At 40.8% G+C, this 12,995-nt stretch overlaps 1 protein-coding gene across 1 annotated transcript in view; it reads right to left on the bottom strand.

The window, feature by feature from the left end:
- The window catches only part of Mcc (MCC regulator of Wnt signaling pathway), a 357,943-nt gene that overhangs the window by 307,880 nt on the left and 37,068 nt on the right, over positions 1-12,995 (bottom strand). The gene's annotated exons all lie outside the window — the stretch shown is intronic.

Raw genomic sequence — 12,995 nt, 5'->3', positions numbered from 1 at the left:
CACTTGCCATTTAGAAGGGAGACAGCACTGGTTATCCCTTTGTTCTTTTCTCTCCCTACCCTCTGAACTTACTCTTTTCATTTCTTTTGAAATTGAAGAACTTAAAAATTCTTTCTATCTGTTCAGTGCAGCACCGTGACTCTCCCAGACAATATTCAGAATACAAAACAGACAGTCTCTGACATTCTGTCCTTCTGTTACTAGTTGGACTGTAAAAACAATGAAACCTTTGACAACCTGAAAGTATTCCAGCTTCCTAGACCTCTGCTCAGCTTGGTTATTCTATACAAAGTTACTTAATCTTGATTTTCACTTACCTCTGCAGTTTTCGGATTTTCCACTTCTCATCCCTAATTACTTATCTCTAAGTAAGCATCAAAATCCCAGACACCTTTCATGACTGGATGCAATGAGACAGTGTGAAGTGGTTGGACCTAAGACATAAGGGGTAGTGGAGGTCACTGGATAATTATGACTAGTCTATAGAGTCTTACTTTTTGGTTGTTATTTCATCTTTTGTTTGTTTTGTTTTTGATTTTTGAGACAGTTTCTCGTGTAGCCTTAGCTGTCCTGAAACTCGCTCTGTAGACCAGGCTGGCCTCAAACTCAAAGATCCTCCTGCCTCTGCCTCCAAAGTGCTAGGATTAAAGGCGTGTGCCACCACTTCCCAGCTGAGTCTTATACTTTTTTTAAAGAAAGAAAAATAATTTTTAAAGGAAAACCAGAAATACTATGCTCACCAAGAACATTTATCTGTCAGATGTCTGTTTGATCCTTGAAATTGAAGATTTTTTTTTCTTTCTAACAGTATCTTTTGGGAAACATCTTGTTAATACTACTCCAACCATAAGTCACATGAAGTCAATGAACTATAGAATTCAGGAGTTGAAAGATATTTGAAACCATTCCAAAGATCAAAGCTAATAAATGCTTCATCTCACTATACCTCTAAAGTGCAATTGTCTTGAAGACCTAACCAATATGATTGCTGATTGATACTTGCCACCTCCCCTCTCCCAGGCCATCCCTTGCAAGTCCCATCTCCCAGTCAGTGCCACCATGACTTCTCCAAGCCCTTTAGGCCCTTAGCCTCATGCACATTTAAAAATCTTCCCAATTCACTCTACCTCACTCTTAATCTCCCATTGCCCCAGTCTCTTCCCTAAGTTTCTAGTGTCTAAACACCATCAAATCTAGGTTGAATTTGTTGCTGAGATACAGAAGGGGTTAAGGATGTGTCATCTCAAAATACCCTAAATGAGCAGATTGATTATCTCAAGTTGAAATCCCCTGAGGAACCGCAAAGTCAGAAAACTGCTGCTGGCCCATGTTGCCCTGCGTGTTTTTCATGCAGATCACACACTTTCTTTGGGGATGAATGTTTTTCCTATACCAAAAGCTGGGAAAGAACCTGGCCCACCAAAGACTGGTAATCCGGGCTGCAGCAAACATGAATAAATACTTTTAAAAGTAATCCTTGATTATTACTAGCTTCCATACCTCACTCTACCCCTGCCAAGTACCGTATTAACACTCTAGAGCAAGGGTCCTCAGCCTACTTAGTGCTGTGACCCTTAAATACGGTTCCTCATGCTGTGTCCCTCAACTGTAAAATTATTTTGTGGCTGCTTCATAACTGTGAGTTTGCTACTATTATGAATCATAATGTAAATATCATATATGCAGGATATCCATAAAAGGGTTGTTAGCAACCCACAGTCTGAGAACCACTGCTCTAGAGTTTACTAGGATAGCCAGGATATCCATATAGCCTTACATCCCTTCTCAAGTTTGTTGTGTTTTGCCTAAAAGACACAAATAGCATGCTCTGGTCTTCTTTGGACTTTACTTTCCTGTAAAGACCCCTATGCAAATGTAAAAGTAATAAGTTTTGTGTTTTTCTTTTGTTAGTCAGCTCTTGTTTTAATTTGGTTTTCTACACCAAGTTAAAGAACTCAAATAAGAATAGGGTCGGGGCTGAAGGGATGTCTCAGTGCTTAAGAGCACGAGCTGCTCTTACGAGGATCTGAGGTCAGTTCCTGTTGCTCACACTAGGCAGCTCACAACCTGTAACTCCACCTGCCAGGGTATCTGACACCTTTGGGCTCCAGAGGCACCTTAACTCATATGCACATGCTCACATTCATACACACACACACACACACACACACAACATACACATAATCAAAATTATAGAAATGATGACTCTCTCACTCCCCTGCAATACTTTAATATTTACTATTTACTGTATTTTTCCATGACAGTCCCTAAAATCTCATTAGTTTGTGGCAGGCTTATGTTGTTGGCTTTTTTTTTTAGATCACCCTGCTTCCACATGGCATCGCATTCTCTTAAATAATTTTTATACACAGCTATGTATTTTACTTTGACTAGTTTGTATGTATACGCATGCATGGTTCTGTATATATGGCATATATACATGGTATATATGCCACAGTGCATATATAATATGTCTTTGTAAGGCAGGCACGTTGCTGAATAATTATGGATATGAATGTAGGTATTGTAGATGATTACTTTGAATTTCCCATTTGTAGGTGGTACAAAGGGTATACATGCATAGCCTTGCTTAAGCCTCAAAAGCAAGAATGCTGGTGGTAGGTGTTTTCTTCCCCTCCCTTAATTCAGGCTTGATACCTCGACTGTGTGTTTTGCAGTGTTAGTGAACTTGTGCGTGTACAGTTGGGCGTGTCTCGTGTGCACCACCATTTATGTGAGAACAAACCGCAGCAGGAGTAACCCTTTAGTTTGGCCCCAAATAAGCTAAATCAGCAGGTGTTCATCAAAACTTATATACCCTTAGAAGAGCCACGCCGACTCATTCTAAGATGTATGCTTAGGAATAAATTCCTACAGTTCACAACAGCTAATGTAATTGCTTTCTTGAGATTTTGTGTTCTAAATTGAAATAATGTTTAAAAAAAAATCATCCATGTGCCTGGTTTATTTTGTCCTCTTTATGTTTCCTGTCTGATGGGAGTCTGGATTTATTCAAGATTTGGAGACTGTCAGGATTACAAGTGTAGAATAAAACTGTAAAGGAAAGTTCCAGAAATTCCTTTGGTTGCATATTTTATTTTCTAGAATAAGGATTTTCCTCCTTAGATTTTTAGGCAGCAATTCTGAAACGGTAATCCTTAAAAGCTAATCCTGGGAGAAATGAGGGGGGCTTCTAGATTTCAGAGGTTCAGAGGGAGATTCTGACATTGACCTTTTCTGGGTGGCCGAAACGTTGTATGTCAAGTATTTTTACAATGGTGATTATAATAGTTTCTATTTCACAGCTTTGTTCTGAGGTAAATGAGAAAAGGCATGCAAATCACTCACCATGGTTTCTGGCACATATTAACCCCCCACTAAACAGCAGCCATTATTATAATCTTTCCACAATTATTGATTGTAGGTTTTCTCAATGACCCTGTTTCATGATTAAGGCATTTATTATGAAATAGGAACTTCTCCAGGAAAAAGAAAGTCTAATCAGTAGAGCTGGCTTGCTCACTAAGAGCAATAATCTGTCCACAGAGATCCTCATCTCTACTGCCTGTGGCCCACTTATTTCACTTGGCACCTGTTGGGAAGCCCAGTTCTGTTCAGAATTGAGAAGCCCTGGTTTAATCAAAGCAGTTCAGAAGGCAGATCTATATTATATTCTAGAATGCCATGTCAAAGCTGAACGGATGACATTGAACTCTTATCTGGGCCAGTGAGAAGTTGGTACCAAACTTCAACTCGGAGAACGTTGCTTCTGTTCTCAAGTCAGAACATAATCTTTAGCTGGAAGTGCCTGTATTTAAAAATTAAATTTCACTGACATTCCTTCAGTATAGATTTATAGGATTATGACTGTATCTGCAAGGGAACTACTGTCCTCATTTAATTATATGAGGGCTGAAAGAGTCACAGGGATAAGTGGCAAGTCCAGGAGTTTAAACCAAATCAGTCACAGCCCAAATCCCTGTTCTCGTATTCCACCTTCTGAGAGCCTGTGATGGACAGCTCCATCACCAAGTACTATTCATTAGCAAGATTTATATTGAACTGAAAAGTTTGCATTCACTCTTCTATTTCAAATGTGCATATAAATATGTTGTATTTTTATCATCAGTATTATGAGTAGAAAAAGTTATTAGAAAGAAAAAAAATTCAGATTACTTTTAAGTAGAGTAAAAAAAAAAAAGCCTGGAGAGCAAGATTGCAGCTACTGAGCTGGGCTGTTAAAAACTGCTTTCGGTGAGCTGTGACTGCTGGTCCCAAGCCTCTCTGCAATGTTTTCCTGTTGTCCCTCCTAATAAGTGCAAGTTATTTACATGCCCTAATCTGGGCTAGCCTGGAAAATGTTCCCTAGTTAATGAAATGGGGGTAGGAATAGCATCTTAGGATATTGAACACATGAACCTTTTCAGTTTTTATTTATTGAAACAGGGTGTTGTGCGGCCCGGTTAGCCTTGGGCTCTAGATAGCTGAGATTGGCTTTGAACTTTTGAACCTCTTGCCCATAGTTCTAGGGTCTCAGGTGTGCACCACGATGCCCAGTGTTGACCACAAAGCCTTGAAGAAACATTGTAGGTTCTCCCTTCATCCTGCTTCTGTGCGTCACTATTGGTCCATTCTGTCTTCCTTCTGATAACATTTAGCAACTGCACCATTTAGTCAGTGACTACACACAGCTTTGTGACAATTTTTGATTGTTATATTAAACATTTTCCTTTTAAAAATTGCTTTAACATATCCAAGATTCATATTCCTAGTGTAGGGAGCAGAACTCAGGAACTCAAGATGGCGCCTGGCTGGGTGCCAGACGCACCAGGAGCATTGACTCTCCATCTCAGGACGCTTGGGGTGGCACGTAGGCTAAGATTTACAGTGCATGCATTTTGCTTGTTCATCGTTACATAAGATCGGGCCATGAAGATGTATGTGCTCAGCACCAATTAAGAATGACTGCGTGGCAGGTTCTGATTGGAGAGGACACAGAGATTTAAGGGCTAGAGCTAGAGCTCAGGGGCTTTTGTGGTACTTCAAGGTTGTTGAATAAACCGTGTTGGGAAGAAGATCCCATATCTGTTGTCTTCTGTCTGCTGGTTGGTTCAGGAGGCGACACCTAGCCTGATCTCAAGTTCATAGAAACCAGTGTTGGCCTGAAATCAGGATCTTCTGAAATGCATGGGGAAATCAAGGAGCACAGGACACACCTCCAACACATTTAATTTCATGAATTGAAGCATAAATACTCAGAAATTAAAATGATAACCCTTCTGAAGACAGTCTCACTTTAATTTTTTTCCAGATACACTGATTCTTTTCTTCCAGTAGACTTCAGTACATGAGATGTTCGTTGACTATAAATAACCAATAGACTCCATAACAAAACAAAGGGCCCTATAACCTCAGGACCCAAAGCACCTGCTTTGAAAAGGAAAGCAAACATTTTATACCCAGTGCATACATGGTCTAAGCAGGGACAGGTGGTAAAAACTACATGGGTAAATGATTTACCCATCGAGTGAATACCATACAGGGCAAGGATACAAACCAAGACAGCTCCATATGGAGCATCATTATCTAGAGTTCATTGTCAAGTGACCTTGTGGGATCTTGAAAGGATAGCTTGGTTTCTGGTGGAGCACTGGCTAGAGATGACCAGAGACACAACAGATATCCCTGCAAGGGACAGAATACATTTTGCCATGCTCACAGATTTCAGGCTCCTGACACACAGCTGAAGACCTCCATTGATCAGTGCCTTTCAGTCATGCAGGACAATGCCCCTACCAGCCCCTCCACAGGTAGAGGGCATGACTACAGTCCACAGAGCTCAAGAGATGTCCATATTAATGAGATACCTGAAGGCCAGAGGGCGTAGTCAATTAAGCATTCCTTCCCAGACCTTCTTCCTTACAAATGGTATTTAACCTCAGGCCCACCCTGAGGTCTGGGGGGTACAACTTCATTCACTTTCCGCCATGACAATGAACCTTTTAAAACCATGGATTTCCTCGTGTCTTTGGGGCCCACCATGGAGAACCTTAGAGAAGGTCTTTAACTATGGAGCCATCATCTAATCTCCTGTGGAGGACTTCTCTATGTTCCAGCCACGGAGCCCTGCCAACTCAAGCAAGCTAAATGAGCCAGCCTTGATCCGGCCAAGCAAGTTGCAGTGACCAAGAGTACCACTGCCCTGCAGGGAGCTGCCAGAGCTCTCTCCCTCTCATCCCTTTCGGCTTCTCATCCCTCTCGCTGTGGGCCGGTCCAGCCCATATGACCCCAGTCTCAACTCTTCCACAGCTCCCAGAGGCACCTGGAAGCCCAGGAGTTTGAGACCAGTCGATCCCCGCATGCCTTCTTGTCTGAGGGTCCCCATCCAAGAGCTCTGCCCCCACAAGTCTCATACTGAGATCTCCCCATGCCTGGGCAGAGTCCAGCAGCTTCTCATAGCCTGACATCTGCCCAGTGCTGTGTGGGGTGAACTCAGTCAAATTCCCATGCTTCTGCTCCCCAAGCTGCGGTTCTGTCTGCCTGGAGCAGCAGACATGTGGGATCCACAACTCAGCCCAACAGGACCCACACCCACTCGAGAACTACAGCCCCACATGATCTGTCTTTATACACTGCATGATTGCATTCTAGAAACACACACGTAAGGTAGAAATGTAGACAAGCAAAAGTGAGAAAGTAAAGTTACGTGCAATCTCTTTACTCAGCAATATCTGCAGAGAACATTTTGGCATATGTCATAAAAATTTGATGAAATGGTTTCTTACTAAGTCATCATTGTGACAATGCTGTAAGAAACATCTTGTCCTCATATTTACACATATGTACTTTGTCTTCAGACAGTGCTACTATGTCATGACAATGTAGTGGAACCAGGTTTATAGCAAAGAAACTGGCTAGGCTAGGTAACACAGTTTGTAGTTCTGTGAAGAACTCCAATCCCCAGGCAGCAGAACTGAACTATGACTGGAGATCAATGTTTCTAGCTTTAACCCGCATGGTTTCACGAAGCCCAGCTATTACTTCTCTGTGTGTGAGTCTTTTTCCTCTGGGCTATTTTTCTTCATTTAATGTACAGAGAAATTGAGGAGGAAGTAGAAATTCAATGAAGCCATTTATCATCCAGGGAAATTTATAGCCCAACAAGAGGGAAATGTAATGGGGAGGATGAGCTTTGGTCTCTCAGGCTCAGGGGAAGGAAAAAAAAAAAACAAAACACAATTCTTTCTCACAGTGACAGCAAACCCAGAACCCAGCTGGAATGCAGGCCGAGCCAAGTCAGCCATCATTTGAGTAACAGAAAAAAAAAGAAAAAGAAAAAAGAAACGTAACTTAGATCAGTCTGATTTCACCGCCACAGATTTCTCAAAATGCAAAAACTAAAACCAGCTTTCATTAAACAGGATTCTGGATTGTGACTGGTGAATTCCGAAGACAGGCTGCGAGGAGCAAATGCTTTTGTCTCTCATCACTGCTTCTCAGCAAAATGAAGCGAGGTACAGATAAAAGAAGAAAATACAGGGACCCATAGTGAAGACAGAACTTAGTCAGAAGAGATTATCAGGCAGAAGAGGCTTCAACAGGTTTTAGAGAGATTTAAAAGTCATGGGAACATGTTGACAGACCATGAAGGCTCTGAAAGTCCACTCTTAGACTATGGAGCCAGGAGCTTCGGAGGAGCAGTTGCAACAACTGAGGTCATGGTGTGTCATCAGATCTCTGTAATCTGCAGTGAGACCTGAAGTGGGGCTTAAGGCAGCAAAGCTATCCTGCCATTCACAGCCCGGAGCAAAACAACTCTGTTCAAATCTTGTATTCAGAGATGGAAGCATTACAAAAAAAAAAAAAAGAAAAGAAAAGAAAGAAAGAAAGAAAGAAAGAAAGTGAATGGGAACCTTAAGTTTAGAAAATTTACCTCCAAATCTGGCATAGTTGTACATGCCTTTAATACAGTACTCAGGAGCTATCTCTATGAATTTGAGCTCAGCCTGGTCTACATAAATGATTTGCAGGCCAGCCCAAACTACATCGGAGACTGACTCACTCTCTCTCTCTCTCTCTCTCTCTCTCTCTCACACACACACACACACACACACACACACACACACACACACACACACACTATTCTAAGGCATAAGGTAAATAGCAGGCATAAAGGGGAAGGTGAGACCAGAGTTTTGTGATTTTCACAAACTCTTCTGTATCTTGTTTTGTTTTCCAAATCATTTATATAAATGATTTTAGTAAAAGTAATAACTTTACATTAAAAAAACAAGCCAAATACATCCATAGCATAATGTGCAGTATAACAGAAAAACTATTACTATTTAAATATCTAAAGAATTCCTACAGTATAAGAAGGGGGAAATAGTAGAAAAATGGGCAAGTAATGTGAATAGCCAACCAGAAGGAAAGCTGAGCGGTCAATAAGCATGTGAAAATGTTATCAGTCTCACAGATATGAGCAAAATACAGACTAAACTAATTTTAAAAAATCAGGTACTATTTCAATATACACAATACTTCCCAGGTAGTATCCTCACAATTTCCAGTACTGGCAAAGGAGCACAGGCTGGCACCTGGCATTGGCAGAGAAAAAGCTGTCACCACATCTCTGGAGAGGCGTTTGGTAGTGTTAACACTATCTCTGGTGGTTAATAATGACTGTCAAACTGAGGGGATTTAAAATCATCATGGAAACAAAAATCTCTGTCCACTTCTATGAGGAATTAACTAGATTAAATTACCTAAGTGAGGAACACACACACACACACACACACACACACACACACACACACACGGTAGTTCTAATCCATGGGCTGGTGTCCTGGGCTGAATTTAAAAAGGAGAAAGGTACATAAGCACAAGCATCCATCTCGCTCTGCTCCCTGACTCCAGATGCACGGTGACCAGCTGCCTTCTGTTCCTGCCACCACGGTTTCCCTATTATGATGGACTGCATCCTTGAAACACTAAGCTAAGTAAACCCTTCCTTCCTCAAGTTGCTTTTTGTCAAGCACTTTAGTCACAGCTACAAGAGGAGTGACTAAGATACTCTCTAATTAAATAATCAACTTCCTGTTACAGGTGCTAAAGAATAGCATGTAACTATGTAACACTTCTCTGTGTGTCGTCAGGGGAGACCAGCACAATAACAAAGAACTGGGAACAGCTGAATCCTGATGTGAACTATCATATTGACAGAAATAGTTAATTCATATTAGATGTTTAATATGTGTCAGGGCCCTATGTATGTATGTATGTATGTATGTATGTATGTATGTATGTATGTATCTATCTATCTATCTATCTATCTATCTATCATCCATCTATCTATCTTAATCTTATTCTGATAATCTCCATATTAGACTGGTACTGTTGTTATCTTTATTTTCCAAGCAAGGAAGCTGAGAAACAAAGGTGGTAGGTACAGATGCCTATCATAGAGAAATTTGTGTGTTGGTGTGTGTGTGTAAACTGAGGCACCATCTGGCATAGAAATATAACAGAATGGAGCTTTTGAAAGACATACCTCTATAATGGATTTCCTAAACAGTAGTGAGTAAACATCAAATTGTGGAACAACACAAGCACTATCCTAACCCTGTTCTATCAGCACACAGATCACTACACATTGCATGTGGATTTATAGGGTTACTGTATATGTAATTAGATAAGGCCATCAAGCACAATTATCTTCGATACACCATTGAAGTCAACTAACCCCTGGGGCTCTCAGAGTCAGAACCACCAACTAAAGGACATGCTTGGGCTGGACCTAGGCCTCCCTGCACATATGTGGCAGATGTGCAGCTTGACCTTCATGTAGGTCCGAAACAACTGGAGCTGATGGATGCTATCCCAAAAGCTGTTGCCTGTATTTGGGATATGTTCTTCTAGATGGGCTACTTTGTTCCACCTCAGTGAGAGAGGAAGCACCTAGCCTCACAGAGACTTGAAGTACCAGGGCAGGGGGACACTCAGCAGGGCTCCACCCACTCAGCAGAGAAGGGGAAAGGGGGAGGGTTGTGGGAAGGGGGATGACTGTGACCTGGAGGGGGGAGTAGGAATGTAAAGAGAATAAGCAAAAAATAAAAATAAAAAATAAAATAAAATTTAAAAACCAAAAACTAAAATAAAATAAATTGTCAATTTTAAAAAACTGACTTTTGTCCTGAAAATTATTTCCCTTATCACAGAATATGCTCTTTTTCTTTAAAATGATCCTTAAAAAACTCAGCGGTGGGTAGTGGGTCTCCGTGAGAGGAGACCCAAAGGGGAAGCAGCGTTCGATATAAACAAATTAATTAATTTTAAAAAGTAAGGAAGAAGGGAGGGGGATTGAATAAGGGTGTGAAAGGAGTTTAAAATGCATTTGTGATTTCTCTGAGAAAGTGATTCATGGACCCTCGGCTGGCCTGAAGTGCCTTGAACACCAGATCCTCCTGCCTCCACCTCAAAGTGTTAGGATTGCAGGTGTGCACCACCATATCTGGTCCCCATTTGTAATGTTATGCTAAAATTACAGGCCATCTACTTTCCACTAGGTGACTACATGTCAACACCATGTATTTGAATTAAATCCAAAGTCTTTCATGAATGCATTCATTCAATACCTTTCTCTAAGTTTATTTCTCCTATCTACACTAATGATACCATTTTATTACATTGGCTAGTCGTCTAGAAGCTTCCTTCAGAGTCACCCCCTCTCTTAATCAGCTGGCAAGAATTGGTCGCTCCATTTCTGATGTTACTCTTTCTGCTTCACCTTGATTGTCCTTACTAGTCATTGTTTTTTTTTTTAAATATGATTTCTCTTATTATTTACTTTATGTTATGAGTGTTTTGTCTACATGTATGTTTATGTACCATATTTTTGCATGGTGTTTGTGGAGTTCAGAAAAAGGAATCAAATCTCCTGGAACTAGAGTTACAGGTGGCTGTAACCTGCCACATAGGTGCTAGAAATTGAACCCAGGTCCTCCGGAAGAGCAGTGAGTACTCTTAACCACTGAGCCATCTCTCCTGGTCATTCTTTACACCAGCATTCCTCTCTACTTAGTGGACTGTGGAACTTTCAGTGTAGGGTATTGGCTTTCCAGTGGGCCACCAACAAACTGGGATGTGTTTGCCCATTCACAATCTTTTATCCCTGTGATCCTAAGACTTTCAGTATAATATCAATGTGTTCTGCTTCATAGCTGTGGTCCATTGGATTTTGGCTGGCCTTGGCTCGATAGCTTCATTTCACTGCCAAAGTCAGTGACCTTCACTAAGTAAAGCCTCACTGAATTCCTCGTAGACTGAGTAATAGACACCGCTGCTTTACATGTGTTTGCTTTGCATATTGTCCCTCGGCTTAGCACGCCTCTTCTCTGTCTTTCTCCAATCTCTAGCTGACATGGACACTTCCTTCAGAAGTCCTGCCTGTGTTCCTCATGTACTTCCCAGGCTAACTTGATGTCCTTTTGCTACTTTATGAAAGCACTTGGGTTCAGATTGCTCGCTTACTCCACTCTACAACTTTTATCGATCTATCTGTCTCTTCTAATAGATCAGAGACCAGCAGTGGAGGCTTCCCGCCAAGTCCAGACCATTGCACGTTTTCATAAGCCTAATTATTGCAGTACAGAATATTCCTTGATCTATGGCAACTTTCGGGCTATATTTGCAGATCTGAATAGTTCTGACAGAGATGAAAGGTCCTATAAAACTAAAAATGTATACTGTGTGGCCATTCAGAGAACAACCTTGCAAGCCTGCACCAGACTATCAATTTCTAAAGGACATAGCACATTTTGTTCATTTGTGAGCTTGTAGTGCCCAGTAACTCTTATAAAGGACGACCTTTAATTAGGGCTGGCTTGCAGTCCCAGAGGTCGAGTCCATCATCAGCATGGCAGGAATCACGGCAGTTTCCAGTCAAACATGGAGGAGCTGAAAGTTCTACATCTTGTTCCAAATCAGCCAGGAGAAGACGCTCTTCTCCACACTGGGTAAAGCCTGAGCATAGGAGGAGACCTCTAAGACCAACCCCACAGTACAATATTATTTTTAAAATAAATGCATGTAATGTTATTTTAAATACAATATTATTTTAAAATAAATAAATACAATAGTATTTTTAAAAAAGAAAGTCAAAAGACACTGCCATGACTAAAATGTTCCATTTTAAAAGTCAGTCTTTATTTTAAAAGGGCAGTTGTAATCTGAAACTACATTATATAAGGGCATGAACTGCTATAAAGAGCAGGCAAAACTAATTGTTAACGTTACATAAACAAAGACACTGCACATTGCATGAAAGGCCTCCCTGGGACAGTCTGTAAGTGCTTACAGGACTGCAAAGCAACATGGGAGCCTGGCTCATGGTGGCCTAAGCATTCATTCTTTCCCTGACTATGTCTGTTCCCCATGAAATGACAGAAGCAGTGGCTTGACTCGCCAAATTCTTGTATCTGAAAAGTGCTTTTTAGCTATGCCTACAGACTTGGAAAAGATACAGAAAAAACCAGGATGACAAAAGAAGACATTAAGATTGAAAGAAAGAATACATTAAGGCAACTGATTTATAGTACAACAGGTTTTTAATGAACTATTGAGACACCAGCTGAGTTCTAATTACCAGCCTCCTTAGAATGGTCCAATTTGGCATCTATCTTAAACCACATGAATTAGTATCTGTTGTGCCTTCCTGTTCAATATGGCAGACAGTAGCAGCAGATGACTAAGTTTACATTTACATTAATTAAACCTAAATAAATAAACCTAAATACAACCTTAAAATATTTTAATTCTAATTATAATTAAACATAAAAAATGGTATTAAAAATACCACTCCTCAGAAGTGGTAGCTTAACCTTTCAAATGCTCAGGTACAGTACTGCACCAGACAACATAGATAACCCTTTCTTTTTTAGCTAGCTTTTTGCTAGATAGCCCAGGCTGGCCTCAAATTCCAGATCCTCTGAGATGAG

Source organism: Arvicanthis niloticus, chromosome 14 (assembly GCF_011762505.2).
Source record: "Arvicanthis niloticus isolate mArvNil1 chromosome 14, mArvNil1.pat.X, whole genome shotgun sequence".
In the NCBI taxonomy this organism is placed as follows: Eukaryota; Metazoa; Chordata; class Mammalia; order Rodentia; family Muridae; genus Arvicanthis; species Arvicanthis niloticus.
The sequence above is the reverse complement of the archived record's forward strand: the minus strand, read 5'-3'. Positions and strand labels throughout refer to the sequence as shown.